The 26378-nt window shown below is 41.0% G+C and overlaps 1 long non-coding RNA gene across 2 annotated transcripts in view; it reads right to left on the bottom strand.

Moving 5' to 3' along the window:
* Positions 1–26378, bottom strand: part of LOC108446539 — a 75691-nt gene that overhangs the window by 33903 nt on the left and 15410 nt on the right. Inside the window, exon 2 of one of the 2 annotated variants that reach the window (XR_001861746.1) lies at positions 6311–6371. This is a non-coding gene — a long non-coding RNA (uncharacterized LOC108446539). Of the gene's footprint in view, positions 1–3601; positions 6372–26378 lie in introns of those variants that run through there. The other variant, XR_001861745.1, reaches the window with a different exon arrangement.

The following is a 26378-nucleotide window of genomic DNA, read 5'->3' as shown; positions in this document are numbered from 1 at the left end:
CGCCTCCGCCCCCTCCCGGCGCTGCCGATGAGAGACGGAGGCGCTCGGTACTCGAGGTCCTTCCCGTAGGCTTGGTACACAGGCAGGACTCGCGTAAAAGCCTCTTCCAGAACAGACCTAAACCAAATAACCCCCAAAAGCACACGACAGGCACCACCGCCCCCAGCCAGTAAACCCCCATCCTGACTTGCTGGGCTGAACTCTCCTTCCAGACGGAGAGGTTTTTTTCGGGGGGATTCCCGCCCTGTTCTCAGGAAACATTTACACCAGTATCTACAAAGCATTCTTCAGAGACTGATGAGAAGTTTTGAAAAGAGCTTTGTCTTCAATTATGAAGAATATTCAGCTTTAGCACGTAATGTATGTCCCATATCAGACAACGCTTTGCACAGAACAAAATGTTCAGTGAAAAAGCTTTAACTCTATGGCTCATTTTTGTTCACAGGAATTTGGTGTGATGATGAACAGGTTGGGCTATGTGAAAGGCTCATTACATCTTCAGAATTCTCACAACAGTGAACCTTGCATCCTAAAGGAGACCTTTTAATTTTAGTGAACCTCAAAAACTATCTTCTTCAATATTCTTTGGAAAAATACACTGCCCTATCCATTTTTCACATGGAGCAGTCAATAAGAGAACCCACGCAGCCATTGCTCAGAACCAATGGTACAATTTGAGCAGGCACAGATTAAAACACAATTAAAACCATAGTTGCCTATTTGCAAGATGATTTATTGCAACACTTCATATCTGGCCACTCCTCAGGAGCAAACTTCCTGTAGGTTTAGAGAGAACAAGACTGTTATACCCTGCTCCAAAAAGCAGCAATTCCCACCCAGTAGGAAGCAGTGGGCAGTCTTTGAAAAAAGCAATGAATTTGTATCATAGATTAAGTAGAGATTAGAGGATTAAAATTTTCTATCATGTAGTGCACACTTGGGCATTTAATAATTACATAAATGAGGAGGAAACAGTTGGAAAAGCAGGTCTTGAGCTTCTATTGTTATGACAGACAAGATGTGTCACCATAATAGGTCTCTATTTTTAAGGAAAAAAATTCTAATGAAAACAACACTTTGAGCAGTGGCACTGCACAGAAGCTATACTAACTTGTCATAATATGTTGCTTCTGTTGGTATGACTTCCGACTGAGTAACAAAATAAATATGAACTTCAGAATACACAGTTTTACTGAAGTGCTTGGAGTACAACCCTTGGGAAGCACCCCTAACGTGGATTTTCTGATTCCTCTTGTTAAGATGTAAATGATTGCCAACCTCGGTTGCAGGTCACTGCTTTGGGGTTTACCCATATTCTTGTCTTACAAATGGCAAATCATGACACTACTTTTCAAAATGCACACACACAAATAAATTCCTCAGAAAAGGTGATTCACTGTAAAGCCAGCTATGAACTGAATGAATGGGGGAAAAAACCCTAAAAACCCCAAAACTTATTAAGATGCCATTTGCTTCATTTAAATTGCAGCCTTTTTTTCCTTCTTCTTCATTTCAGTCATATTCTGCTTTCTGTGAGCAAGTACTGAGTCCTGATTTTGCTGAAGAACTTTGCACATCATTAGCATCACTAACTCTTTTTCTACTTCCTTGTCTTTTGTCATTTTTATAATATGGGACATTTATGATGCTTGCCATGGCACCTTCTGTGTTCAGGCTCACAAAAATCCTTCTCATCAGCTTCCACAGAGTGCAATCTGCTGTCGCTGCTCCAAGTGGTGCATGTGGTGGCAGGGAGGAGAAAAGATGGCAAAAGCTGCCAGGGACAAACCCCGTGCATGCAGCTCTGTACACCTGGTCCTTCCACCTCTCTGAGCATCCCTTTCATTCTCAGGATGAGTACAGAGGCATTTTCATATCAAGCATAGTTCCTTGCTTGTGCCTTTCCCTCGGTGAACTGGCTGGATGCAGAGTTCGTGGAACTGAGGTTCAGAGCACGTGGTGCAGTGACAGCTCTCAAATGAAATGTGTGTTGTGGCAGGACTTTCGCTTCTGAATAATCGTTCCTCACAAAGAGTAAGTGTCAGAGCTCATGACTCTTTTACAAGCTTATTGCTACTATCAATGTAGTAAGGGAATGAGTTTTTTCTGCTCAACCCCTAAGAGGAAAAGCAAAATTGATTTGGGAAGTAGCTCACGTGTATTGATATTAAATATTAACATGAAATACTTGATTTAGAAAGCTTCAGGTATTTGTAACATTTTATTACAGTCCAGAAGATTATGGAAAGTTCACGAACAGCCTTTCCTAGTGATCCAGCCATGTTAAAAATTATTCTGCTTTTGCAGCAAGGCTAAATCTGGTTTGCTAACCTTAATGTCACATTTCAGTAAACAGAGATTTCCGAAGATTCTTTTTTTCATTGTTTCAGCATATTCTCAGTTTTCATCGAGGTGGGTGTTTTTTAGTATGTCTCAGCACAGTTAATCACCATTCACTGTGTATTATATCACACAAGCTGCACCAGTACAGAAAACATGCATAAAACCATAGAATCATAGAACGGCCTGGGATGAAAGGGACCTTAAAGACCATATAATTCCAACACCCTGCCATGAGCAGGGATACGTTCTACTAGACCATGTTGCTCAGAGCCTCACCCAACCATGCCTTGAACACCTCTGGGGATGGGGCAGCCACGACTTCTCTGGGCAGCCTCTGCCAGTGCCTCACCACCCTCACAGTACAGAATGTCTTCCTAATACCTAATCCAAACCTACTCTCTTTCAGTTTGAATCCATTCCCCCTCGTCCTGTCTCTACACGCCCTTGTAAAAAGTCCCTCTCCATCATATCAGGGAAAAGCGAGAAACTAGAGAGCGAGAAACGTTGAACTTGCTGGAGTTGCCTCTAACAGTCTCTTTTTTCATCTTCTGAGTGGAGGGGAAAAAAAAAAAAAAAGAAAAAACATCAGTCTCTGGAAGACAATTTAGCAAATTTATTTTAAGAATTCCAGATGACTTCTAAACAAAACCACACACCTACGTAGCTCTGAGCGCTCACCCGGCACTGCCCCGCCCGGTTCCAGCCGCGCCCCGGCGGCGGGCACAGAGCCCCGGCAGCCCCGCGAGCCGAGCCAGCGCCACAAACCAGCGGACCACCCCTCCGAGAGCATCCCCCAGGCTCCACAGGCCTCTGCCAGGGAACAGTGAAACCTCACGGGGCTCTTCGAGCGTCAGGATGCAAGCGAAGCCTTAAGAGATTCGTGTGAATAATACCAAAAAGGTCTAAGCTTCTTAGTGCCACGGGAGTGGAAAATCCCATTTCGGATCTTTGTGCTCATAACTAGGAAAGAGAGGAATGAAGGGTTTTGGTTTTAAGCAGCTAAAGCGCTGTCCAACTGTAAGACAAGTGGGATGTAGCACTTAAGTAATGACTGTTTTGGTGTCAAGTGAAGCCCTACAATGTACAGAAATCTTACTAAATGAGTAACAGCAGGGTCTGCCCTCTATCTAGTAATAAAAAGCAAAACAACAACAAAAAATCACTTTCCGAAGTTAATAACAACAATGTGAGAAAATGTATTGTAAACCACTTCATTATAACAAATATTCCATTAAAATAATGTGATTCAACTTTCTTGAGATTCTTAGACCAATTTTATTTACGAAAGTAAGCATCTCTGTATTTAAAGGTGTTAAGAGCTCATATTCTTGCAAGTTTCCTCAGTACAGCTGTGAAACTCTTAATTTTTCTTCCACTGCTCTAAGGAAAATTAAATGCTGCAGATGTTATCCTTTATAGTGCCATATACACAGAATCAGTTCCTCATTTGCAGGGCAAGTTATTTACTTTTTCCTACGATCTCCAAGGCAATCATGATCATTAGGCATTGCCAGGGTTAAATAAACATGACCTGAAGTGATCACAAGTCAGAAGTTATGTGAAAGAGATATTCTCATGTCAATAAGTGGAAATCTAGGAACTGCACTTCAAATATTTCAAACAAATCCCTCTCTTCAGATGAAAACATTAAGAACACAAGTGAAAAGGTAGAAATAGACCTGAAACAGAAGTATTTCCTGTCTCTGAGATATATTTGAACTAGACATGCTACATTATTAAAGATGCTAGTGGTCACAGATAATCAATAGGTTAAAGCCCATAAAATAAAGCAAACAGAACCCAAAAACCAAAATGGCAACAAAAAAAAAAAAAAAAAAAAAAAAAAAGACCAAAAAAAAGAAGAAAATAATTGAGTACTCTCTGAAAGTTTTTACCCAATCCAGTTCCACATGTCCGACCCCCTCTCACTCCACAGCAACACCCCTGTGTGAGGACATGAACTGCCTGGATCCTGCCTGTGCCCTGGCAGCGTTTCTGCAGCGTGCAGCCTGGACAAGCCCACCTGCCAGGAATTCCCCTCAGGACAACTGCAAGGAGCTTAAGAAGATTTGCATCCATTCATAAAAGATTGCTTTGCTTAAGATGAAGCCAATGCAGAAGGGCTTGCAGGAACTTGGGGTACTTTCAGGGCTATTGCCTAATTTTCCAGAGCCCCAAGCCCAATTCTCTTTGGGAACGGGGGGCACTGAACACCAAGTGCCTCGTTGTTGCCCTCACTGCAAGGAGCCACTTCAGAGCAATCTCTGCTAACCAGAGCCATTATTGCCTGACACTGTTTCACTTCACTGAGCTTTCCTCACCTCATGAAACCCTCCTCCTCCCATCCCATAAGAAGGGAAAAGCATGCCTTGAAAACCTTCAGTGGGGAACTACTGCCAAGAATTGTTTGAAACTGGAGAGCGCTCTCCGCGCCATGAAGCCAGCTTCGCAGCTCTTATCCCTTGCTGGAAATCCACTGTTGCCCTCAACCTCTCTGATGCTTCCCATGCTTTTGCAATTACCCTCCCAGACTGCCACTCAAGCCTGAGTGTTTCCTCAGGTTTGTACATGATAAAGGTCCACTGAAGGCAACAGAAATGCTCTTCCACCTATCCCACTACTCCATTCCAGGGTCTTCCCCAGATCAAACCTCAGGACATCGGAGCATCTAAGAACCAGTTGTTGTTATAAGACAGTACCAACATCCCCCAGCCAGCTTGTTACAAGTAGAGAGTTCTTAACAATGAGAAAAAGAGAAATATCATGAAATTAAACAAAAAATTGGAAAGTCACGCATCTTTATTCATTTGTGTGTAGCACCAGCCTCTTAGAAGAAAGTACAGCTCAAATAGTTTTTATTTAAATACTCCAAATTAGTGAGCAGGAGCAATGTTACCAGTAAAACATAGAAATTTGTATGACAGGTTTTCAAAATAAAGTTTTCAACACTAGACCATGAGAAGTTTTTCAGAGCTGCAGGTGGGAGCTGGGAACACTTGTCTGCCCCTTTCATCTTTAAAAACCCTGAACACATCTTTAAACAGGAGTCTTTCAGAACATCAGAGAGTATCTGAGCTCTTCTAGTAAGGAAAAACAACAGTAAGGAAGAACATCTTACGTAGATATGTTTAAAGAGAAGAGAGTGTAGCACAATACAAGGCATGAAACCAGCTAAACCCCACTTTTATCTGTCACACACACCAGGCATTTTTATTTTGTACTCTTTCATTTATAGTACTTATTACTGGTTTTCAGTCTGTTTTCTTGCTAAGACATTATATAACAGGAATTAAGGAGTCAGAGCCCTTTGAAGCACCCTCAGCACATAAGAAGACTCATTCACCAGGTTGCTAGACACAATGAAATAAAAGATGCATGAAATCAAGAGCACTTGCACAATCCTCCTCCCCAGTCATCTGTTTCATCTCTGCCACCTATCTTCTAGGTTTGGTCAGCAGAGTTTAAACAGCTTCAGCCTTGTGCATCTTTGGGGTTTTTTTTAAGACATATTTTACTACCAACACTGACAAAAGCAGCCACCCAAGGCTGAACGGAGTTTTTATCCTGAACTGTTGTACTGGTCCTTTAACTTTTTATGACTCATAGTTCAAGTATTTGGGAATTCCCCTCTAAATATGAGTTTGACACACTTGCATTATGGAAAGTTATTTTATTCAAAAAGTAACAAAATGCAATATTCATGCAATACCCAGGTCTATATTTAACACCACACAATTGTTTTTTTCTTTTCTTTTTGCAATAAAGCTTCTAATTGAAGACAGATTAAAAAAAAAAATGAAGAACAAGACTGAATAGCAGAAATAGCAGCATTGAAAGAGACAATCACAGTGTTACACACCCAAGCAAGTCAGGAATTTTTTTTTTAACTATTCAAACAATGTTAGAGCTGTTTACCTTCTGCCCAGACCCCCCAGCTGCATGTAAGAGCACACAGCTTCTCTCTTACCTGTGTGCTGAAGTCCCTTCTTGGTGGGCTGGCTACTCATCAGGGATCACCTGACTAAACCCTGGAAAGAAATTAAAATATAATCAGCTGACCAACTCTTGCTCATTGGCTTCCAGCTTAAATACTCCTCTCCACAGCACTTTGTCATGTGAGGCAGGACAGAACCAGCTGTCATTGCTTCAGAAAAAAGGGAAATGGGCCCCTCCGTTTCCACCTCCTTCCTTCCTCCTCGCTCACTCTTTTCCTATCTCTCCCTGCCTCCGACCTCCTCCCTTTCTCATTCTTCCACTTTGCTCATTCACTGCCCGCCTGGCTGGGGTCTCCCAGGGGAAGCCGCATTCCACAACGCACAAGCATTTCCCCTGCATCCCGAGGTTTCTCAACAAGCTGCCTACACATTTGTACTGAAAAGAAAAAGAAGAAATAAAAAAAAAAAAAAAAAAAAAGGAGGGGGTAAAAAAAAAAAAAAAGAGGAAGAAAAAAATAAATCAGAGAAAAACAGAGAAAAAGGCACCACATTCCACAACCCTCAGTCAGCCCTGGCAGACTACGAGGCATTTTCAGTCACACAGCACAAAATGCATTAGTCAGAGCTGAAAGACCACACACTTTGTACCACTACCATGCTAACACAGAATGGTCTGAGCAGAGCTACAGGAAAAAGGAAAGGAGGAGTTCCTATCGGTGCTTCCATTTTACGTGGGGTGGTCACCTAAACATATGAAAAATTTGCAGGAAAAGGCCCAAAGTTGACATTCCCAGCAGAAACAATGTGGACGTGGGCAGCGGGGAAAGCTCTCGGCTCACGGAGCGCGACCTTTGCCGAAAGGACTCCCCCTCCCGCAGAATGTGTTATTCCAAAGACTGCAAGACATTATCTAAATCAGAACTTCTATCTCCCCAATGGTTTGTTCATAGGAAATACAAGCCTAGAAAAAGTGAAAGTAATACTGCATGATTCAGATTCCCCGAAACCACATATACTTTCAATTCAGACTTCTCTCTTCTCCACTGCTCCTTACAGCTCTGCAGCTTTATCCATCTATGGAGTTCTGTTTCCTCTACTTACGCAGTTTCAGCCCTCTGTGTTCGTGGAGAATCTGATCAGCAAGAAACGAGAAGGGAGCTCGGCGTACAAAAACCCTCCGTCCTCATCCCAATGACCTAATCATTCATCTATCTGCTCACTGCTTCCGTCCCCCACACGCACTTATCTGTTGCTTGAAGGCATTTTAGGAGTGAGGACACGGCTTGGGAGAAAACACCACTTCTAAAATCACATCAGAGAGGGAGAGCACTGAGAGGAGCACACATTTGTGTCCACTGGGAACAGCAGCACGGAGCCCCCAGCCCCAAATTCCCTGCTCCGCACGGGACTCTCCCTAACACACCCTGCCAAGGCTCAGGGGCTTAACTCAGAGTCAGGGAAGTGTAGGCAGGCGGGGGAAAGATGGGGAGAACCCTCAACCGCCTGCACTGGAATTTCTCTTCAGGAAAGTCCATGCTTTAATGAAGGGCTGATACTAGACACCACAAAGAAACTTTTATTTCTGTACGCACATGACTCAGATGCGTTTTCTGTGTGGGTTATGTGGTTATGTTATGTTTCATCTTAAAAAACTGTTTCAAAGAAACCTTTAAACATTAGTTTTAAGAAAAACTCCATGTGTTTATGTACAGTGAGTGGTTTTTAACTGCCCTTTATTGCACAGTGCTGTATACAGCAGAGATACTAATGCCTGTTTTCATTATAGACATAATCTGAATCTAATACTAAACACAATAATCTGTAAAAATATTTATTTTAAATTACGTCCCGAAATAGTTCCCAGAAAAGTAAACAAACTGAACCCTTCAGCAAAACAGATCCCCTTGGTTACAATATTGTTATCCGTCCTCTTTTCTCATTTTCTCGATTTTGAAAATACATTTACTCACTGCGGTATTGACTTAGATGCATTAGTTTATAAAATAAATGGTAGCTGCTGCTGTGCAGTATTTCAGCAGAGGAAGGCTGTCCAGAACTGCCTCAGAGACCGAACACTGTCGCCATTATAACAAAAGCATTAAAATGAATAATTCATGAGCAGAGGAAGTACCCTACCATTAAAAGGCACCGACTATTCCATGAATTGTCCAAAAGCTACCCCTTTTACTGCCCAGTTCCTCTTACTATTTAATTATGCTTCATTTTTCTAAAATGGCATCAAGTAGTAATCAGCAGAAACACACGGACCACTTGTAGGAGACTTTCCTGAGGAGTAAGAAATGAAAGCTAAAAAGTGAGCCAGAGAGAGGGAGGAAGAAAAAAAAAGTGTTTATGTCTGATGATGGATATATTAAGGACTTCAGACTTCAAGGGGCTTTTCCAAATTGTGCTTTCAAATCTTGAAAAAGAAGGACATTGACAAATATTCTTTGCAAAAATAAAGGCAATCAGTTCTTTGCCTTTATCTGGTACCTTCCTTTTCAGGATCCCAAGGCATCATGAAAATGCTCAGGAATTAAAAACCCTCATTCTCAGGACTTTCAGAACTTTTCTCCTCTTTATAGGTGCACAACATAAGGCGTCAAGAAGACTAATTATTTTCTCCAGGTCACACAGGAAGGCTTGGAGACTGAGGCAAGAATAGAGCTTCATACCCTGGTTACCAGTCCTGTGCCCAACAAAAAGAGCAACTTCCTTGCTTTATGCTAACAAGCATCACAAGGTTCAAAAGTCCTGCAGGTTTTAACCTCATAAAATGAACTGTGGTGCACAGGCATTTTCTGCAGGGATAGAGGAAACATTCTGAACCGTTAACCCCACATTACAGCAGAATAATTTGCAAATTTAAGTTTTGAATAACATATTTAAAGGAATTTGGCCTAGAGTAGCAAAGTGCATCTGCTCATGTTTCTTTTATCTGCTGCAGGAAACACACATACAGTGCCTGGTAAGAGATTTTTGTTATAACATACCCTTCAAGACATTCAAAATTGGTACACTAACATCAGTAAACTTCTCTGATTTAATTTGAACCAACGTCCGGTTCTTAAAATTGAAGAAATTGCATCTCTCAGACATTTTACCAACGGCACAGCACTCCATAATGTCGAGCAAAAGCCATCCTAAATATCTTTACTTACATGTGTCACTGTTTAGGTGTCCTACTGTCTTACACTTACTACTGTCTTACACACTCAAACACGATTCTTACTCCAAGGCTCTCATTGCAACAAGTTCACCAATTATGTAGTAGCAAGCCCATTAATACTGAGATACAAAAACCTGCCCCCAAGGCATTGTGGATGGAATGAAAACATGAGGTGTAACTTTGCAAGACCAGATGCTGTAACTGGTCAACTTATTGATGCTCCTGGGCTTTTTATTTTTAAACCAGTTGGCTTCCTTGCAGAGCCTTTGTAAGCACTTTTTTGATTGTGACTTCCCAATTTCTAATTTTTTTCACTTTAAAAAAAAATTTCAATAGCATCTGTTTGAGAGAGATGCTCTTTTGATCTGGTATTAGATGGATGACTTTCATTCTGCCAAAAAAATTTGCCCTTCAGTCAACTCAGAGCTGCTCCCACAGCAAGTTCTTACAGGAATAAGGAAATGCTCTCTAACAGCTAGAACAATCTGTACAGTTAAACATATTTTTAGTGTTCAGTCCCCAAGGAACTGTGAGTAGAACTGAACTACAAAACAAATATAAAAAACCCCACAATTTGTTGCTAGAAGTAATTAATACAGCCCAGGTCACAGCAAGCAGGTTTATTGTAATTAATAGACTATTTCAGTACAAATGACCGTTAATGGTTTGATAACTTGTGGCAGGAAGAAAGAGGAGGAAAAACCACAAAATACTTATGATAACTCTTCCAAAGATGGAAGAAGTTATCTTTTTTAAAATTGCACCAAAAATAAAACCCCAAAAACCCCCAGTTAAAGAAAGAAATTCTGTGAACACTTCAAGTTTATCTCCTTCAAAATATTTATCTTGAGTCAACATTACAGGACAAATTCTCTGTTGACATAAACCAGTATGAGTGTGTCCACCAAACCAGCAACCTCCACCAGGGCATCCAGACTACTGAGTCACTACCTAAACACAAGTGCTCCAGAGAACAAATAGCATCAAATAATTTACTTCAGAGAAAACAATGTCAGCAGAGAAAGATCACCACTACTTCTACTTGGAGGTAGGTTAAAAAAATAAAAGAAAAGGAAAGGAAACAAAAAGTTGTCATGTCTGTAATCAGAGCAAAATTTCCAAGTGAAAGGAACTTAATCAGCATTTTGCTACTTGGACAAGCTGGATGGGAAGAGAGAGGAGACTTCTGTAGAGTAGTAACAATCAGATTGCTATATTGTTCAGTATGCGCGACTGTCTCAAAACTACATTATGGCTGCAAGCAAGAATGAACGGAATTACATATATATGAATACACGTCAGGGTAATGATAAGGTGACAATCAAGTGCAAAAGAAAAAAAAAAGTAAGAAATCAGAGGTAGAAGTAGTGTTCAGCTATCCAAGAATAACCCATCTGATCTCAGTATGCCAAAAGTGTGGTCAGATAATGTACACAAATTTATATCTAGGAGCTTAGATATGTTTAGAGCATTTTGCTATTTGTTTTACCTTCAGTGAGTAGATTTATGTTCCACAGAGCAGTGGTGTTCTGCCACATTGGTGTTCACTTGTATCAGCAAACACCAGAGTTGTGTAGACTGTGCAAAGAACTACTCACAGACCTTTCAGTGCTACAGAGGAACTGAACTATTACCTAAGCCTTCTAAAATAAAAAATAATTTTTAGATATTAATATAAATTAATTTTATAAATAAAAAACTACTTTTAGAAGATATTTTGAGGGCTAAATAAACAGATCCAGGATGCAAGAGTAGTGAGGGAAAACAGAAGGGCAATTTCCACCTTCTTTATAGTAAAGAAATACCTCAGAGGAGATGTCTCAGCACAACTACAAGATCACAGAATAGTTAAGGTTGAAGAAAACCTCTGGAGGTCATCTGGTCTAACCTCCATGCTCAAACAGGACCACCTTCAGAGAGCTTTTGAACACCTCCAAGGACGGAGACTCCACAACCTCTCTGGGCAACCTGTGCCAGTGCTCCGTCACCCCCACAACAAAAAAGTGATTCCTAACGTTCAGATGGAGCGTCCTCTGCTTCAGTTTGGGGCTGCTGTCTCTGTTCCTGTCACTGGGCACCACTGAGAAGAGCCTGGCTCTGTCCTCTTTGCAACACCCCTTCCCTTCAGGCATTTGAACACATTTATGATCCCCTCTCTGAGCCTTCTCTTCTCCAGGCAGAACAACCCCAGCTCTCTCAGCCTTTACTCACAGGAGAGATGCTCCAGTCCCTTCATCATCTTTGTGTCCCTTCACTTGACTGTCTCTAGTAGCTCCATCTCTCTTTTACTGGGGAGTCCAAAACAGGACCCAACATTCCAGATGTGGCCTCACCAGGGGCTGAGTAGAGAGCCTAAGGATCACCTTAGGATCACCTAAGGATCCTGTCCCTTCACCTGCTGCACAGCACTCCTCCTAACACAGCCCATGATGCAATCGGTCCTTTTCAAGGCGAGGGCACATTGTTGGCTTATGTTCAACTTGATGTCTACCAGGACCCCTGGGCCTTTTCTGGAGCTGCTCCCCATCTGGTCAGCCCCCAGGATATACTGGATGGTGCATGGGGCTGTTCCTCCCCAGGGGCAGGACTTTGTGCTTGCCCATGTAGGTCCTCCAGGTGTGCAGGTCTTTCAAGAAGTTAGGAAAAGTTGCTTACTTGGACTAAGGTGCACACATACTTTCACTGATACCACTATTTCTTACTTTCAGCCACAGGCTGGACTTTATGAAAGAGGTTTTGCTTCCCTTCCCTCCTTGACAAGGAATCCCTCAGCCTCACTATTCTCCTCCTCTCTCTCAAATACCAGTTATTCCTGGAGTAGAAAAGGTAAGGTTTTAGTAACAGTTCATTTCTGTTACCTTGACACTTTCTGCCTCATCCACAGTTTTCCAGCACTTTGAGAGAGTGGGCTTAGAACAGAGAACTTAGAGAGGAAATACATGTAAAATATTTCCATAATTAAAAGTAGTCAAGTCGCTCAGGTATTTTTTCGTAGGATGTTCTCATGGTGTTTTCCAACAGAACTGAAGCAGCAAAAGCTCTCTGAGTTTGATGAACTAGTAGAGTCCCACTGCAGTCTCTGAAATGTCAAACTGTCATAGGAAGGAGAGTAGAAAATGTTTTCTTTGGGTCTCCTTATCAGACAATCTACTGCCAAAGGGGCTAGCTAGCTACCAAACAAGCAGCTTCTCTGACACAAATTCAGTAACCACAAATTCTCTTCAGATTTTACAGGTGCAGCTCAGTTCCTCCAGTCCAGTTTTCTGGTGCCCTGACCCCCTGCAGCCAGTTCTCCAAACTTCTGAGGGCTCAGGATCTGCCCCAGACCTGCACACCCCATGCAAGTGGGACACACTGCAGCACCTCAAAGAACACTGGACAATGATGTGTAGGCACTAAAACCCACCCTAAGCACCCCAAATTATAATGTGACTCTTTCATGCTCGTATTTGAATCATTTGGACAAGATGTGCATCCAAGATCCTAAATCTCTTTATTCACATGAATGTATATGTTGTCTGTCCCACAGCAAGAGCAATTATGCTCAGCCATAAACTAGAAACCACTTGTAATTCAAGAAGACACAGAGGCAAATCTAGGCCATTTTACCACAGCATAAAAAGGGAAACAAACTGGTTTGTTTCCAAAGTAGAAGACCAAGTGACTTTTCTTATAGCACAAAGTTCACTGAGAGCCCCTCAGACACTCAGCACAAAAAAAATCAGCCAAAACAGAACAGGGTCCTGCCTCTACTGTGCCTCATACTCCCAATTAAATTTTATACATTCTGTCCCACAAAAATAATTACATTGCCAGGGCTTGGATTTTCCTCACATCTTTTCCAGTGACCTCCATATTTTCAAATCCGGTTTTATTCTCTGAAATATTTCCAGACCAATGATCTTTCTAATTAAGGAAAAAAAAAAAAAGAAGAAGAAAGGTATCTTCAAATACTTCATCTTTGCTATTAATACACTTCTGAAAACAACTAATAGCTTCTCCAGACCAACATTTCTAAGAAAAATACAAATTCAGTCACTTGCCTCAGAAGGTGCAGGGGTATAGTAGCTCTGAACTGGCTCCTCAGAGACCAGAACAGTTTAAATATATTGACATTTGTTCAGCTTCCTTAGAGGGGCCAATAAAGCTAATCAAGGAGCACAGCACCAATAATTACTCTCGTTTCTACTGCGGTATTTTCAGGCACGCTGCAGTTTCAGTCTTTTGGTGTTGTCATCTTCTGTTTTGGGACTGTGGTGTGAATGGACACCCTTAAAGCCTCCTTTTGGGGCTCAGGGGCTACGATGTGACATGCTGTGAATAATCCTATTGTGCTGGATGTAGGCACACAAATAGGAGGACCGTGACAGCTCTCTCATACCTGGACCGTTCCTGTACAAGTGGATGTTTGTTCCATGTCTACAAAACCAGGAAGAATATTTATTGCATGTGTCTGTAGGAACACCTGCTCAGTATTTTTCAGTGTACTTGTATCTTGTTATATCATCTCAAGCAATGATTACACTCAAAATGAAGAGTCCAGCAGTGATTCCCAGTAGAAAGGAAGGAAGAAGATTTCAGGGCCTCCCATCCATTGTTCTTTTGCAGATCTATCTCACTGGGATTATTCAGAACATCAAAAACTTATCAGCATAAACAAGACTGATGACCAGTGATCAGCACCCTGGTCTCTGGTTTTGTTCTACCAAGCCATCTTATAAACACTCAATGCTATAATTAATAAGCAGTAACATTCATCAACAAGAGCAGCACTTGCTTTCACTGAGGATGTATCAAAAAATTAAAGTATGCTACATAATATCAAAAAAGGTTCATTTTGGTTGGGGTTTTTTTTATTTTAAATAGAGAAGAAATGAGAGCTGAAGTTCTCTGGTCATAGAGAAATGGTTATTATTTCTTCACAGTTTAAAAAGCTTCAACAGCTTATTTCAAAAACTTATCCTCTATAAATGTGAGGTATTAACTAAAATTCAAATAGCTTGTTCACAGTTTTTATGGCTAGAAGCCTAGTTTTTTTTTCTATAGCATGTCATTACTTAAATCAAGTCTTATTTAAGAACCATGGGAAAACAAAAGAAAGGAGGGGACCTTGGCAAGCTGAATGAAAGTCAGTTCTCAAGGAAGGGTGTAGAGCAAGAACAGGAGAGAGAGAAAGAAGAGGCGTTTTCAAGTCCTAAGGAATGTAAAATTTGCTTATGCAAGTCCTTAAATATAATGTCCATTGCACCCAAACAGTAGGACTAAATGCCATGATTTTGAAAGAGATTATCTCAATTACTTTCTAAATGTGTTTTTCAGGTTGTGAGCCAGATGGAGGCTCATGTGGGCTTGCCAAGTGACCAGCTTTTTAGAACTGTTCTTAACTACTTATCTTAGGAAAACTTTACTGCTGAATTAGTATTCCCAGTTACTTAATGCTATTATGGAATCATTAAGGAGGTAAAAGACACACAGGCCTGCAAAGCATTAGTGCTTCTACAAATGTAAGATGCACAAAAAGGTATCTTAGTGCGAAGCTGAGCACTCAAAAGGCAGATGGGGCCAGACAGAAGGACCCTTGTGCAACAGTAAATCCATCTTCCTTTATGTGTGCACACACCACGATAACAGTCCTCAGTTATTATTCAAAAGCTGGGGGATTTTTCTTTTTTTTTCTTGAACAGGTCCATCCCATTCAGTGCACAAGATCATTGGCTGTTCACTCAATGAGCAAAGGGATATTCCAGTTTACTCTGCCATTCACCAGATGGCCACAGACTTTCCTGCCATGTCCTATTTAACTCCAGCTTTGAGACTGCAAATTTCTTCATGGGCTTATCACCATTGTATGGATACTGGGAAAATTACTTCCATAATATTTATAAGCACCACCTCCCTATGAAAAAAGAGAGAAGAACTATTTTAATTTCACCTGGGGAACTGAGGTGTAAGGACAGTAAGCCTTGGATGATTCTGGTCATCCAATTTAAGCCATAGCAAAGAAAATGAGAAATGATGCCAGGTGACCACAACAGGCTGAGAGCTACAATGGTTCAGCTGCTTCCAAACCACCCCAGCCATGCCCACAGCAAGACCCTCCCACAGATCTTGGCTGGGGGCAACCACCTCTGAGTGAGGTGTCTCCAACCAGCAGTCAGAGACCTTCAAAATGTAGATGCCACTGAACTCACTGAAGGAGAAGAGGCTGCGCAGGGATGCCCACAAAATAGTTTTAGGAATGCCAACAATATAGCAGTCAGATGCTCTGAAAATGGGATAAAGGAGTAGGGAAAACAGCTTTCCAGCAGTGCTGAGGGACTCAGCTGCCTCACAGACCTCTGGGAGAAAGGTAGGAGGAGAATCCCTGGGCAGCCCTCAGCTGTCCTTTCCTCGAGTTGTTCTTTCTTGGCAAACTTCTCTCCTTTACAAGACATCTTTCAGAAGCTCTAGCTGTCAAATTTGATGCATCCTCATGCAAATTCACCTGAGCTAGTGAGTGCAAGAAGGAAGTACTGTGGAATAAATACCATGTGAACATGTAATTAGACCCTCTAACATGGCTATATAATCAGAGCTACAGTGAGCTATGAGAGCATAGACAAAATTAATTCCAACTCTGGATAATCTTTAGCACCTCTCTTATTATTTTACTACCTTTCACTATGAAATGTGATTTTATTCAGTGTATTTTTTAAAACCCTAGGGAAAAAATACAGAACACATACTCACAGGGAAATGGCCCATTGTGGAACAGCTGAATCCACACTACATTTGTCTCTGTCATTTGTACTAATGGGGGAAATAATTACAGCAGTGAGATGCTCTTATCCATGTAAGCCATCGTTTTGACAGTGGGTCAGCTACGCAAGACATCTAGGAAAAGACAGGAGGCTCTGCTCAGGAATCTTTGGCTCTCCACTGCAGGGAGCAGTGCACCTGAGTTGCACACAACTTTTGAACCATTTCCTCAGCCTTGACATTTTCTGCTTATATACTCTTCATTTTTTTCCTTACAGGACTTGTTCTTCATTCACTCCTAAGTTCCAAGCACTGGTCCTCATCATTATCCTGCTCTCCCACTGCCCCCAGCTCCTCATTTTGTTCCAGTCTCTAGTCTAGTTCTCCTTTCTCTCTCAAATTCCCTATTTTCCTGACATAATGGCTATTCCTCATCTCCCCAGTTGACCTAATTTCTCTTGCTTGTCTCCTGTCTCAGGTATTTATTCTGGACTTCTCAGGCCCCTTGTCTCAGTGTTTCTATACAGAAGAAGTCCAGCCCTGGTATAATCAGTCCGCATCACGACCACTCCTTCCCCACTTGGCACTCCACAGTCTATCTTATGTGTCCACTGCAGAAAAGTCAGGATTTTCCTGGAAAAGCTACAAGATTAACTTGAAGAGGGTCTTTGATCTCAGTTGTAATAGCCAGGGTCTGTACTGCTAGGTACAGCAGGTTATTTCCGTGTTTAATTATACTTGTCAAGAGCAAAGTAAAAGGATGTTGCCTCACCTCCAAGTCTCAAATCCCTACCTCACAGTACAGGCAAAACAGCACTAAAACTACAGAAAACAGTCACAAACAGCTGAACATATTTCAACTGACAATTTAATTCCTCCTCCTCAACTTCAACAAATTGTGCCCAAGGCAGAGATGTGAAGAACAATTGATGTGGTGTGGTGGAGTCATGCTCTGAAGGAGAGGAGGCTCTTGTGCACAGAGAAATTGTCCATTTATTCTCTTTCCATCCTTTACTCCCCAGCACAATCAATTCTTTTCTGTGTCCCTGGACAAGGAATTAAGCCGACACATTAGCCAGGGTCGGGTGCAGACCTTCAGCACAGTTACACAGCTCAGGAGCTGCATCTGGTTCCATCAACCACACACCCCAGTGAACTGCAGTGGTGGCCTCAAAGAGCAGCTGAACAAGGCAGCATTCCAAGGCATGGATGTCAGACTGAAGGATAAGCACAGCACAGTAGCCACAGGAAACAAAAAAGTCCGCTTCTTACATTTTCCCTTTTCCTGGTTCTAGAGCACAGATCTGCCCTGTCCCTCCCACCAGTCTGCTCCTGAAATCACTGATGAGTGACGTCTCCCTGTCCTTATATTATTTCATTATAATTTCTCTCCCCTGTCCAGTTGAGGAGAGGAATGAGAGAGGGGCTTTGGTGGCCACCTGGAACCCAGCCCAGGTCAACCCACCCCAGTCCCCAGCCCCACCTTTCCCAGAAGAGCACTTGTGAGCAGGGTGAGGTGGGCACAGCCCAGCCCACACCATCAGACACAACTCTGAGCTGCACAGTGGTCCTCTACTTCCTGATTTTCAGGATCAAACTCACAGAGGTGATTACAATTAAATCCTGCAGGACATCTACAAGTGAAACTGGATGTTTCCCAGATGAATTTTATAGTCCAGATTTACAGCACCACTTAATGATAAAAGCCTGCTTTATAATTTTTATTATAGTTTGTAGTCACTTTACATTACATATATCTTTTGCAAAACGCAGTTCGTTAACCATTTTCAATGTTCTGAAAGCCTGTCTTTAAAGTTTACATGAACCAAATTATTTGTGTATAATTACACTTTTATTATTTTTAAAAGAACTCTTAATCTCCTTGACAAAAAAAAAATAATCTTTTTTGTTTTAAAAAACAAAGAGACGGAGCCAAAATATGCAAAGTAGTGTGCTGGCATTCCACTTTTAAAAAATAAAAGCTAAGGATACTTTTCTAACAAAGCTTTCACAAATTATTCCTACTTCAATTAAATCCCTCTTTGCTGGAAACTAGCAAAATGCCATTAAGATCAGAAGACAGTTATTATCTTTCAGTCTTTTTCCTTTTGTATAATACATTATTACCTAAGTTTCAGCGATTCTTGCTGCGTTATCCACCTCTCCTTTAAAGAAAATACTCTGTAACCATAGCAATACTTTCCCACCCTGGTATTATTTCCCGCTGGTTTGTTCTAGGCTTTTGCACATAGCAACCACAGCAATCTTCGGTCCAAGCTGTCAACTTCTTCTTGGTAACTCTTAGCAAAATTGGTGGATCTGTAAACTACCAAATATGCAGCTTTATGTTTTCAAAACAAGAAATAATGTTCTGAATAAATTGAGTATTTAAAATCACAACTCTACTTCGTATGATATTTCTAGTGCCACAAATGTGAGGTTTTGATATTCTAGATGCTGTCTTCTAGTTTTTATCATTTTCTGCAGAGCAGTGCATCAATCCCTCCTTAGGCAAAAAGCAATAGCCAGTGTTGTGGTATCTCACAGTTAGTCACCGGTCTCCCAACAGAACTTTAGGTTCAAACCTGCTCCATTTTTCACTGAAGTCATTCAGGGGAACACCAGATGTACCATCTACACCCCACCAGCTGGGCTTCAGGCTCACAAAGGCAGCACAGTTCTGCAAGGCCTGAGACATAAATGCTTTGAATCTGGCACCTAAGCACTCAGAATGTCACAGTACAGAGGGCAGATCTCAGCCACGTGCATAAATGTTTAACACTACAGAAGCAAACCATGCTAGTGGGACTTACAGATGTAGGTGGTGGCAGAAGAAGGTGCATCAGAAGCACAGCAAGCCCAAGTCAAACAACCCCAAATTCCTTATATTATTTCACTACTCATCATGTAATGCCATTAAGGTTCTCAAGTCTGAGCAGACTACCAATGCTCTTCTTGATCTCCACTCTACTGTGGATTTTAACTGAAGAGAAGTAATTTTTTCCTCTACAGAAGTAACGGCACATGAGAGAAAAAAATTGCTAAAAAAAAACCCCTCTTAAAGCTAACTAATCTTGATTTTGTTCAACACCTTTTTAATAGTATTTTAAGTTGCTGCCTAATAAAGACAACAAAAGCACTAGTAAATTTTGAGGTTTTGCTACTAGTAGAGTTAGTTTTCATAAGCTGCATAGTAAGGTATGTAAGTCAGTGAATTGTGGTGAAGGTATGTAAGTAAGTAAAATAAGTTAGTGAACTGTGGTGAAGCAACACAAAGTATGTTTGGGAACAACAGTGATTTAAAACATTGGTGTTTTACTGTGCATCCTCTCATCCCACTGGAGTTAACAGGGCTTTTGCCAATAACTTCTGTGTCAAAATCCTACCCCCACACATTATTTGTTCCTGTGAATCACCCAGGGATATTCCCCTCAGATGTTCTCTGGAGGGGGAGTTCCAGAAGTGGAACTAGATATGCAAGACAACTTCACTTACAAATCACCTACTGAGAGAGGTGATTTTCTTCCATTGAAGAAAAAAACCCCATTTATCTCAGTCACAATGATAGAAACAACCAGAGGAAGCTGAATAGGTATCAAATACACATGTACATACATATATATATATATGCACATACCCCCACACATTTATTTATATATATGTACAGCCCATATTTTATATATATATATACACTCACTCCTCCCATATTTTTATGTATATATACACACATACATAAAACAGAAGGGAAATAAATCAAACAAAAAATCAAATGACCTAATATATTTGTAATATACAAGAAAAGTTACTCACTAAGCCAGTATCAGCTACCTAGATTGGTTTGGGGCTTTATTAGAGTCTAAAATGTTACAAAAGAAAACAATGGTGAAAAATAAATTTAATAGAACAATTATTCCAGGAGGGAGAGAAAAGACTACATATTACCCTACTGTTTTAAATGTTGTTGGGTTAAAGCATAGTCTTATTTATATTCTAATTTATGGATGCATCAGATGCATCAGACCCAGGCACACAAAATTCCTCTACTACCATGACCCAAACTGGGGCTACACACCAGAGAAATATACACTACCCAGATGGGCCAATACAGGAGTATAGGAACACATTCCTGATGAAAAAAATTAAATCTTTACACCATTGCTGCCTATGGTTTTTTGTTTGTTCTGGTTTTTTTTTTTTTTTTTTTTTTGTCTTTTTGTAAAATGGAGTTAGATCTTTATGCATGCAGAAGAACAAGGGCCCAGATTTGGAAATAGAAAGGAAACAAAGGTATATCAAAACTTTTCCAATAAGATCTAAAGAAAAGGACAAAAGAAAGTTTATATTTTGTTATTCTGGTACTGTGCCTAGCAGATACACATTTATGAGTAATTTCCATAAAATTTACTAAGATTTTTTTTTTTAAAGAAAAAGATGGAAATTTGAAATTAAAGGTTCCTATGATTTAGCTATTTTCACTGAAAGATTAGCATAAATACAGAAAATAAACTAATTTTGTCACCAGAGCACTTCAAAATTAAGACTTAAAGCTAGCAAATTGCCCTATCACTGTACAGTAAAACACTACTTTGTAATTTATCAGCTGTTATGCTCAATTTGTAGAAGGATTTCCAGACAGAATCTTTCAACTGATGATCACAAATAAGAAAAGGAGACAACATTTTCTTTTTCCATAAATGAAGGTGGTAATAGTTTTATTAAATTCTAATTCAAATAACGTTATTTTAACATGTTGATCAAACGCATCATGAAATCCAAACATTACTTGCTTCATTTAGTTTTATGAGGGTACAATGGGAAATGCCATTCTCTCCAATCACAAGTTTTCTGAATGTACCCACTTCACTGGTCTCTTAACAACAAATGCAATTACATTTTACTGTAAAATAATCAAATATTCTCTTCCTTGCACATAAAAGCTATTTTGTTTTGGATGTACACACTTTGGTTAAATTTTCTCTTATCTTAAAGATGCAATTTTCTAGAAAGCACCATCCTCATTTAGAAAACTATGGCATTTTCTGACTCTTGATTTGATTTACAGAGAGACCTAAAGGAAATGGAACCACCGAGATTAATTTTAAATTTAAAATTATAACTCAATCCACAAAGCTAAAGAAAATGTACTTAAAAAAAAAAATCTATTATTATTTCCTATAAACTAATGAAGGATTTACAACATTTTAAATAACATTTTGCCAAGTTGCTCTTTCCCCCAGCCACAGGAAAAAAACTTTGAAAACTTTTTCAGGAATTAAATACAAAATGAAGTCAATATTTTTTCAGTGAAATTTCAGGTTAAAACAACATGTCTTTTAATTTAATTTCTGTTTATAATGGTTCAGGTTGACATGACTTCAACAAGTCTTCAAAAATTTGCTTAATATTTTAGGTACATCTTGTGCCTCTTACATAGACAGGTCCTTGATTGCACTCCTTATTCCTTGCAAGAAGTTTACTTTTCTTGTTCTTATTTCATGTGTTTTGGAGACTTTTAATATTTTTCCCTTCTTTTAAGAGGATAACCAAAGGTCTGTCTTCTGGAAGCTGTGAAAGTCTTACCCTTAATGTTTTTGTGGTTCTGTTTGGTTTAGTGTTTGGGGTTTTTTTAACTAGCAAATAGTGTCTTTCTTTTAATTGTAAAGGCCTCATTAGAGTGACCTTCCAGACACAATTTACATACTTCCCCATAATTAAAAATGAGCATTGTTTTAATGCTGGTCTACTTAAAGATGTTTGGTTTTTTCCCTTCCAGTTTTCTGAAGTCTCTGAACTCTCTTTCAGAAAACCTTCTGTAACTGGATCTCGTATAGGGACATCAAATGACCCGATATCCACTGGAAAAGTAAAGAAGTGTTAAAGGAATCAAAGCAAGAGCGAGGTCTGTGACAGACAGCAGGTATTTTGGGAAGTTAAAGAATATCCTTTGCTTATAAATCCATCACTTCAAAGAAAAAAATTTTCATTTTTATCCCATTCTTACTGGAAAAGTGTGAGCCAAACCTACAGATAAACTGGTTTTAAACTGCAACCCTGAATCTGAGCAGAAGGAAGAACACAGCCCTGTTTGGGACATACACATTAACCATTGTGGATGCAGAGCTCCTATTAGAATATATTATCACACAGTATCCAAGTTTATCAATGCTGGCCTCAATTCAAATATGCTGTTAGATGCCTTACTAAGTGCTTCACTAAACTGAGCCTTTAATGCTATTTAAAACTAACTTAATATAGAAAAGGGCTATAGATTAACTGACACATCTATTGCCTTTTTTGTTCCAATCACTTCTGTTTAAGTGCACCGCACTCTGGGGAACATAAAAACTTGGCAGGGGGGAGGAGGGGAACCTCAGCAAGTTATGTTTGACCTGGAATTGAAAATTCAAACACCAGACCATTCCAGACCTCAGGCTGTCTGATTCTTCCAGTCTCACGTAATCTATTCAATAGTTAAGCCTCACTCCCTATTACTCCTTAATAGTGGTTGTGCCTTTTATAGAATTCCTCAGAGCAAATCATCTAAAACTGGCTTTGAATGACCATGTGGCTCCTGGAGTTGATTTGGGAATCCAGAAAACAAGACACGTACCAGCATTTGAGCAGCTGGCCACAAAATGACAGCCTCAGGCAGGAACTCTGTGGTACAGGCAGCAATGCCAGAAACCAGCTCCCTCTCACACCACCTGACGCCTCAGCCAGGAGACCCTTCTCTGTCCTTGTCCAGTGCTTGTCAGTCACACTTTCCCACTCTTGTGACAAGGAGAGATTTAGAGATGAGATGTTCTCAGAGCACGGCACATGCACCATTAGTGGGATGTTGGCTACTTCAAAACAATAAATGAAGGCTGCCTGCAGAGCCCAGCACCTCCTCTGGACAAGGGTTCAACAAAGCAGGGAACCTCCTCCCTGTAGGGATTTTCAGCAAGTCCCAGAGGCTGCCGCTGCTGCCATGAGTAAGAGGGGAGTTGCACACAGAGGCAGGTGGCAGGAACCCCTGGGAAGAGAAGATTGCCAAGGGCAAACGTCTGTTACAGCTTTGTGCAAAAAAAACCATCTCAGGAATATCTGTGAACATCTCATTAACTGCCTATCCCTGATTGATCCCATAAACACCATCGTTTCACCACAGGTGTGTTCCTCCCAGAAACAAAAACAACCCCAAACCCAAAAAAACCTCCAACACTTACCGTATACTTAGATTTTGCTACATGACACAGCCATGTAAACAGAATTAAAGTAACACATGCAACCTTGATTTCAGCATTTCCCAGGCTGGGCTTCATCACCTTAGCATGCCTTTAAAAGTGCATTGTGTACATGCAAAGTTTTGTCAAATTTAGGGGACAGAAAAAAGCAAGCAAACCAGGCAAATTCATTTTTTTCTTCTGTGTCAACCTATTGACAATTGGACACCTGAGAGACAGGGTGAGAGCACTGACACTCCGTGCTGTTGCTTGAGTCAACCAAGAAGTCAAAACCAGGCTCTATCACACTTTGCAGCAGCCCAGGCTAGGAGAGAAAGCAGAACCCAGAAATCTTGTGTTTCAGGCAGTGTTCTGGGAAGCAGCAGCACCCAAGCTCCCCATGGTTGTCCCTCACCCATTGTCATCTTGCCCTCATTACCAGTCTGACTTAAAAGTTCCCCTTTCCTGTGTTCACAGCAAGTCTAGCCCTGTTTCTTGCCTGTTGTGTGCTGCTTCTATCGACACATGAATCAGAACTGCTTCCCACCTCCATTCACCATCTTCCTCTGCTGCCTGGAGCTTTGGAGATTTGGTTTGCCTTATCCATCTGTCCCATCCTCCAACTGAATCAAATTAATGGGACATGAGGCTGCATTTGAGGTAAGATGTGCTAATACACAGAAGTATCCAAAATACACTGGTACACCCAGTACTTCTTCATGTTTTTCTACCTTTAAAGAGGATTAGCTGCCTTTATTTTTACCCTGTTTTCTGCCCCTCTGTCAATCAGAAGACATTGTCACAATCCATATTCCCCCAATATACAGCCTGGGGTTTGTTTTGAGGCAGAACAAAAGAAATAACTTCTTCCAAGTGGTGCACAGTGCAGTTCTGGAGTCAAGGCAATTAGGCCTAAAACTGACAAAAGAAAATGACTTCACATCCCAAATGAAGAGAGCAAATGGAACAAAATATAATGGAAGAATGACACAGCTGAAAACAAAACAAAGACGTGCCATATTTCATAACAATGCAGATGTTAAGATATTGAAAATATTTTTAGCATGTACCAGGGAACACAAAAAAGAAAAAAACCTATTGGGAATTTGAGTCCAGATCTACATTGTTCCCCTGTTTTCATGACGTTTACAATAGTATGATTCCCTCCCACCCGCCATGAATTTAAACAGCTCCAAAACAAGCTCTTCATTCTGCCAAAAAAACATCAACATGTTCATTAATTTTAAACGTATTCTAGTGAATTTTACCTGAAGCAACCCATTAAACTCTGTGCAGCTGTTTCTCTGCTTTCAGAAGCCTAAATTGTCTGTACATGGACCTCACCTTAGTCACAACCACGCTGGACCTTTCACACCCCAACTCCATTTTTAGTTTTGAGTTCTAGTATTCTGTACACTTAAGTTCCAGAACCTCAAAGGAACGTAACTCAAACGGCGTATCTTTCATTTCAAAGTCAATTTAACACCGCAGGAGTTGATCATGTACGCTCACTCCATTGTGTGTTATCATCCTTTTCCACTGCCCTCTCCTCTAGAAATTCAATTTTTCTTCAGCTGGGTAACCTACACATCCTTCAGCTGCTGAGAAAGGTAACTTCTCCTTTTCTTTTGCCCATGACCTGCTCTTCTGCAGACACCCAGATAAACCCTACAGTAAGAGGAAGAACCAGTGCAGAATGACAGAACTGCTGTGGTCCCCAGCCACAGCAGGTTACCCTGTGCCCTGCTTAGTGTCACTCTGGGCTGTCTCACCTGAACATCCCTGCATGACGGAGCTCTGCTGGAAATTTGTCCCTTCCCAGCTCCCAGTGACAAGACCAGTTTCTTGCTTTGCAACTCTGCTGCCTTTCTCCAAAGGGAAACAAATCACAAATGCAGCCTGTGTGGGGGTTCTGAATTCCCCCATCCATCCAAAAAATGGTTTTCTGGGGTAGGCAACTCAATGTCACAGGGGGACAGACAAGGGAGTCAGAGTTTTCTCACTATAACTCGAACCAGCGTTCATGGCCACCTCATAAACTGGACCAGCTGGGGAGCAAAAACTCCAGCCTCTCAAAGCTTCACACCCAAAGAGATGGCAAACCCCACCTCCTTTCTCAGCCTCAGGTACATCTCATGAGATGTACAACATCCTTCATTTGCACATGAGGGCTCTGCACACAGCAGCACAAACTCCCATGAGCAGAACACAGCCTATGCAAATCCCAGATGCTTTCTCAAAGCTTTTGACTTTCTGAACATTACACAACACAGTCTGAATCCTCATCTTCCCTCTGGGATGGGAAGTCAACGGCCAGGAATGGGTAATTATTGCCTGGATAATTCACTCCACTCCTAAGAGGCCTCAGTTATCCCCCAGGAACAACTCATGCATAGATGAGGAAGGGACCCACACAAACTGAATTATGCTGGTGGTGACAACCCATGTGCAGCCACAGTGTTTCCAGAGGAGAAATACAGAGAGTGACAACAGAGGGGCTGCAGGGAGAACAGCAGCAGTTAACAGGGTGATACCTCCAAGACCAAGGTCTGCACTGAAGAAGCCTTTGGATAACACCACATAAGGATTTCAACAGCTGAGCAGCTGTCTCATTTGTATTGGAGAGGAATAGAGGATATGTTTTTATATTAAAAAAGTCTTCAGGCTGAAGCTCTACAGTGCTTCTTCTGGTAGCACACCTTGTTACAGGGCACCATCACATACCAGGAATTCTTAGTGGCCGCCAAAGCTGATCATTACTGAAACACATAAATGGACAAAAAAGGGCTTGTGCGAAGGCAGCCAAACAGCTCTGTGATGATCTTCACTGGTCAGTTGCCCAAAACAGATCAATAGTTCAACTTTATTCATGGAAAAGCCAACATTTCACTTCACATTGTCAGGAAAGAAATGCTGCTTGCTTCTCCCCTCCCAAATTTCTCCAGCAGCTCTGCTATGACTTCGAGGACATTGCACAGTTAAGAGTCC

Source organism: Corvus brachyrhynchos, unplaced genomic scaffold (genome assembly GCF_000691975.1).
Source record: "Corvus brachyrhynchos isolate BGI_N302 unplaced genomic scaffold, ASM69197v1 scaffold34, whole genome shotgun sequence".
Taxonomy (NCBI): Eukaryota; Metazoa; Chordata; class Aves; order Passeriformes; family Corvidae; genus Corvus; species Corvus brachyrhynchos.
Note: the sequence above shows the minus strand (reverse complement) of the source record. Positions and strands in the feature narration are given on the sequence as shown.